Genomic DNA, 6,526 nt, shown 5'->3' on the forward strand with positions numbered 1-6,526 from the left:
GCTTCAAGTCTTCTTCACTTTCAGCAAGCAAGGTTGTGTCATCTGCATATTGAAGGTTGTTAATGAGTCTTCCTCCAATCCTGATGCTGTGTTCCTCTTTATATAGTCCAGCTTCTCAGAATATTAGCTCAGATACAAACTGAATGAGTATGTAAAAAGATACAGCCCTGACGCTCACATTTGCTGATTTTAAACAATGCAGTATCCCCTTCTTCTGTTTGAATGACTGCTTATTGTTCTATGTATTTGATGGTATTGGTCATGAGCACAATTAAGTGTTCTAGAATTCCCATTCTTCACAATGATATCCACCATTTGTATTGATCCACACAGTCAAACGCCTTTGCATAGTCAATAAAACACAGGTAAACACCATTCTTATATTCTTTGCTTTCAGCCAAGATTCATCTGACATCAGCAATGATATCCCTCATTTCATGTCTTATCCTGAATCCAGCTTAAATTTCTAGCAGTTCCCTATTGATATACCACTGCAGTATATATTTTTAATTTTTCAGCAAAATTTTACATGTATGTGATATTAATTATATTGCTCAATAATTTCCACATTCTATTGGATCACCTTTTTTTGGAATGGGCATGAATATCTAACTCTTCCAATCAGTTGGCTAGGTAGCCGTCTTCCAAATTTCTTGGCGTAAAGTGATGAGTGTTTCCAGCATTGCATCCATTTGTTGAAACATCTCAATGAGTATTCCATCAATTCCTTGAACCTTGTTTTTCATAAATTCCTTCAGCGCAGCTTGGACTTCCTCCTTTAGTAGCATTATTTGTTACCACGTTACCTCATGAAATGGTTCGACATTGGCCAATTCTTTTTGCTACAGTGACTCTGTGTATTACTTCCATCTTCTTTTGATGCTTCCTGCATTGTTCAATATTTTGCCTATAGACACCTTCAGTATTGCAACTCAAGGCTTGAATTTTTTCTTCAGTCCTTTCATCTTGAGAAATGCCAAGCATGTTCTTACATTTTAATTTTCTAATTCTAGGTCTTTGCACATTTCTTTATCACACTTTACTTTGATTTCTTGAGGTGCCCTTTGAAAGCTTCTGCACAGCTCTTTTATTTCATCATTTCTTCCAATCACTTTAGCTACTCTCTGTTCAACAGCAAGTTTCAGAGTGTCTTCTGACATCCATTTGGTCTTCTCTTTCTTTCTTGTCTTTTAATGACCTTTTGTTTTTTCCATGTATGATGTTCTTGATGTCATTTCACAACTCATCTGGTCTTCACTCATTGGTGTTCAATGTATCAATCTATTCTTCAGATGGTCTCTAAATTCAAGTGGGATATACTCAAGGTCATATTTTGGCCCTCATGGACTTGTTTTACTTTTCTTCAGGTTCAACTTAAACTTGCATATGAGCAATTGGTGGTCTGTTCCACATCCACTGTTTTAGGACATTGGTATATTGGATGCTGGTTTAGAGCATATACCCTGCTACTGCCATCAAGTCAATTCTGCCCATAGCAATGCTATAGGACAAAGTAGAACTGCTCCATAGGGTTTCCAAGGCTGTAAATTTTTTATGGAAGCAGAATACTTCATCTTTCTTCCATGGAGCATCTGGTGGGTTTGAACTGCTGACCTTTTAGTTAGCAGCTGAATGTGTTAACCACTGTACCACCAGAACTCCTAGAGCATATACAACCTCCTGGAAAACATAGGTCAACACTTAAAGGCACTGCCATCCAGCTGGCACCATAAATGTGTCCTTAGAAGGCCTTTCCATAATTCTATAAAGCCAGATGCTTCAGGATGATGGAGAGCATAAAAAGACCAATGAGTTTCACATACATTTGTGCTTTGCTGCACTTCATTTGCTGTGAAGTGAGCCCCTTGATCCAAGACAATACTATGTGGAACAATATGATGGTGAATAAGACATTCTTTAAGTCTAGGAATGATAGTTTTGGCAGAAGTATTGTGCACAGGGAAGGCAAATTCATATCCAAGGTAAGTGTCTTTTCCAGTAAGAATAAAATGCTGCCTTTTTCATGATGGAAATTGTCCAATGTAATCAACCTTCCACCAGATTACTAGTTGATCACCTCTAACAATGGTGCCACACAGCAGACTTAGTGTTGGTCTCTATTTCTGGCAAATTGAGCACTTAGCAGTGACAGTAGCCAAGTCAGCCTTGGTGAGTGAAAGTCCATGTTGCTGAACTGTGTAGAGCCTCTATCTCTGCTACCATGGTCACTTTGCTCATGAGCCCATTAGGCAAATAACAAGTGTGGTTGGGGAAAGAGGATGACTGGTTTACACAGAACATGTCATCCTATCCACCTGATTATTAAAATCCTCCACTGCCAAGGTCACTCTTTGGTGAACATTTACATGAGACACAAATATCTTCACTTCTTTTGTGTCTTCAGAGAGATCGATCCACATACCTCTTCCCCATACCTCCTTGTCACCAATTTTCCAGTCATGCTCCTTCCAAGTCCCTGACCATCCAGCTGAACTATTGGTCACAGCCATGAATCAGAATATATTTGCACATCTGGCCATTCTTCCCTCCAAGCAAAGTGAACAAACAGGTGCACTTCTCAAATCTGCCCATTGGGAGGATTTTCCTTCACCACTGTCCTTCAAGGAGGTCCCAGAAAGGGGCTTCAGTGCTGCTACTGTCCACTTTTTAGTGTCGGCATATCTATAAACCAGGCATGGTTTTCTCTTCCTCAGTCAACTAATCATAAGGAACTCCCTATGAAGCCATAGGTGCAGACTGGGAGAGAAAAGGTAATGTGTCAGGAGTAGAGACCATGAACATTTGGGCCACTTCCTCATGCAACTTACTTGTGCTTTCAGGCCTTGCTCAAGTCCAGTCTTCTATATGCCACTTCCATCTACTGATGTAGGGCTTCTGGGCACATACAACTTTATGCCTGTGTGGGTGAGACAACACCCAGTTCATGATGGGCCGCTCAGGCCATATGGTGACTTAATGGTCCATGGTTAGGTATTCAATCTCTACTAAGGCACAAACGCAAACACAGTGCTGTTTCTCAAAAGAAGAGTATTTATCTGTAGAGGATGGCAAGGTTTTGCTCCAAAATCCTTAGGGTCTGTGTGGTGATTCACCTACAGGGGCCTGCCAAAGACTCCAAACAGCATCTCTATCTGCAATTGACATTTAAAGCACCATTGGATCTACTGGATCACATGGCTGAAGTGGCAGAGTGGCTTGCACAGCAGCCTGAACCTATTGCAGAGCTTTATTTTGTCCTGGGCTTCAATCAAAACTAGCAGTTTTTTGAGTCACTGGAAAAATAGGCTAGGGTAGTACACCCAAATGAGGGCTGTGTTGCCTCCAAAATCCAGAAGCTTACCAGATGTTATATCTTCTTTTTATTCATAAAAGGGGCCAGGCACTTGTGCTTCACTTTAGAATGAATACCTTGACATGCCCCATACCACAGAACTCCTAGAAATTTCACTGAGGTGGAAGATGTCTGAATTTTTGTCAGATTAATTTACCAAGATCTGGCACACAAATATCTTACTTATGAGTCTAGTGTAAATGATACTTCTTCCTTACAAGGTCCAATCAGCATAATGTCATCAATGTAATGGAGCAATGTGAGATATTATGGAAAGAAAAAGTGATCAAGTTCCCTGCAGACTAAATTATGACATAAGGCTGGAGAGTTAATATATTCTTGAAGTAGTACCATGAAGTAGTATTTCTGGTCTTTCCAGCTTAAGGTAAACTATTTCTGGTGACACTTCAAAACCAGAGTTGAGAGAGAAAAAAAAAAAAAAAAAAAAAAAAAGCCAGATCAATGGTTGTATACTAGGTACCGGGAGATGTATCAATTTGCTCAGCAATGAAAGCACATCTGGAAAAGCAGTTGCAATTGGAGTCATGCTCTGGTTAAGTTTACAATAATCCACTGTCATTCTCAAGACCTGTTCATTTTTCATATAGATGAAATAGGCAAGTTAAATGAGGATGCAGGGAGAATCCACCCCTGCATCTTTCAAGTCCTTGATGGTAGCACTAATCTCTACAATACTTCCAGGAGTGCAGTATGGATTTGGTTTACTATTTTTCTAGATAGAGTAGTTCTTATGGCTGCCACTTGGCTTTTCCTATCATAATAGCTCTTACTTTACATATCAGAGATCCAGTGTGGAGATTCTGCCAGTTGTTGAGTATGTCTATTCCAATTATGCAATTTGAAACTGGAGAAATGACTACAGGATGGATTCAAGGACCCAATGGACCCACTGTGAGATGGACCTGAGCTCCAAAAACAAACTCACTGCCTCCAAGTTGGATCCAATTCATAGCAGCCCCTCCTTGGATTTCCAAGGTGGTATCACTATGGAAGTAGATTGCTCAATCTTCCTTCTGAGAAGTGGTTGGTGGGTTTCAAACACTTGCCTTCTGGTTAGCAGTCAAATGCCTTAGGCACTATGCCACCAGAGCTCCTGGACCTGAGCTAGAACTCAATTAATAACCTGACTCCATGTGTTCATATTCTGGTGGGCCACAGTGATGTTTTAGGTCTCCTGAAATTAGGGTTAGTTCAGAACCAGTGTCCAGTAATCCCCCAAAAAGTTTGATTATTTCCTTTTCCCTGATAAACACTCTTGTAAAAGGCTATAGATTCCATTGGGGAAGAGTAGGAGAAAAATTAACAGTATAAATATTTGCTGTGTAGTGAGGTCCTTCCTCAAGGGGACTCTGCTTCCCTTTAATTCAAGGGGTTTTGTGGTCTGTAAACTGGCTCAAGTCTGGGAATTGATTGAGAGGCCATGACTCTCCATTCTGGCAATTCAAGTTAGAATGTTGTTTACTTGACCTAGAATTACTTGATCTGCTTGTACAGATCAGGTAATATTTATATTTCCCACTTATTAACTCCTAGGGACACCATGCCTAAGTAGCCAACGCCATTAGTGCTTTGACTCTGCTGTCCATTAGGGTGACCATGCCCAGCTTGTCTTTGTTGATTAAGTGCTGCCACTTGGTCCCTACCACCAAGGGGCCCAATGAGGCTTATTGTAGTTAACTTTAACTCAACTAACTCACTGCTGTCGAGTCGATTGTGACTCATAGAGACCCCTCCTTGGGTTTCTGAGAAGGTGTCTCTACAGAAGTAGATTGCCCAACCTTTCTTCTGAGGAGTGGCCCACTGTCAAATCTGACTTACATAATATAACAGTCACAGCAGTCCTCAAAGATGCTGGGGTTGCCTTTACAAATTTTCCCTCACCATTGTGGTGAAAGGTATGTCTTCTGGGCACCCCATGTGTAAGCCTATGGGTCTAACCTGATAAATCCATTTTGACGTGACTTTGTATACTTTGTTCTATGGTGTATCAAAGCAGGTCTGGTACTTCAACTTGATTTAGTGTATGCCATCACATAGTCCATGCACCAGTGAACCAATCACATAAACTGTTAGATTCTTTCTTATATCTCTTGAGCTGAAACACTGAGTGAATTATCTGTGCTTCGGGGCCCATATCATAAACTTAGACTGATCTAAATTTATGTTGCTTGTACCATTATCCCACACCCTTAAAAGCCATTCCCAAACATATTCTCCTCATTTTTGTTTGTACATATTAGAATAATAAAGCAGTTCTTTTGAAGGGTAGTGTACCTCTTCCTGGGTCACACTTTGTACCTTTTGGGGCTCACTGGGACTTAAGTCTAGTAATAGGTCTAAAAACAAAAATGGGTGGTGGGGGTGGTTCCTGGGAACATTCAGCAATGTCTTGTAATACATCTGCTTCAGACAATGCCCCAGACAACATCCCAGGTGCTGCCTCAGATATTTCAAACAACGACTCACCAGACACAACCAAACTAATCTCATCAGAGGGCTTGGCTTGTTCTGCTGGCAGGAGTGATTCAGTAGAATTTAAGGGCTCAATGTCCCCAGCTACTGATTATCTGCCAATATGTCCCTACCCCAAGTTTCAGGATCCCATTTCCTCCCAATCAATGCCCTCATTTTAACTTCAGACATCATTCAAGGTTGAGAATTTAATTGGCATTGTAATGCAACCACTCTTACAATGAGACTCTGGGTTTGGTTTTTAGCAATATCAGTTTTGTACTTACAAAACATAAGGCTTTCTCTCAGGCCACAAGTGGCAACGTTGAGGTCTTTGATGTGGCACCTGAGCTGTGACTCTGAAGCCCTGAGCTCCCACTTTGTCCAGAATAAGTAGGACCAACAAATCAGCTTCCCTATATTTCATATTCTGACAAACTTGCAAAAATATACCAAATGCAATCATCCAGAGCCTTGTTTCTCACCAATGCTTGATCTACCGGTGGTGATATGTTCATATTAATATATTGCCACCTCTTACCATGGCTTAGTAGCACCCTCTTTAGTAATGGAGGCAGAATCAGCATACCTTTAAGACTTGTCAGACTTGAGAGCCAATTTAGAAAACTCATCTTTATGATTTTGTTTCTTTAGAATGATTCCACACAAATATCTTGGTCTGAGTTCTCTACAGAAGCAAAA

The sequence above is a fragment of the Orycteropus afer genome, unplaced genomic scaffold (assembly GCF_000298275.1).
Source record: "Orycteropus afer afer isolate SDZICR_OR568_19922 unplaced genomic scaffold, OryAfe1.0 scaffold01130, whole genome shotgun sequence".
NCBI lineage: Eukaryota > Metazoa > Chordata > Mammalia > Tubulidentata > Orycteropodidae > Orycteropus > Orycteropus afer.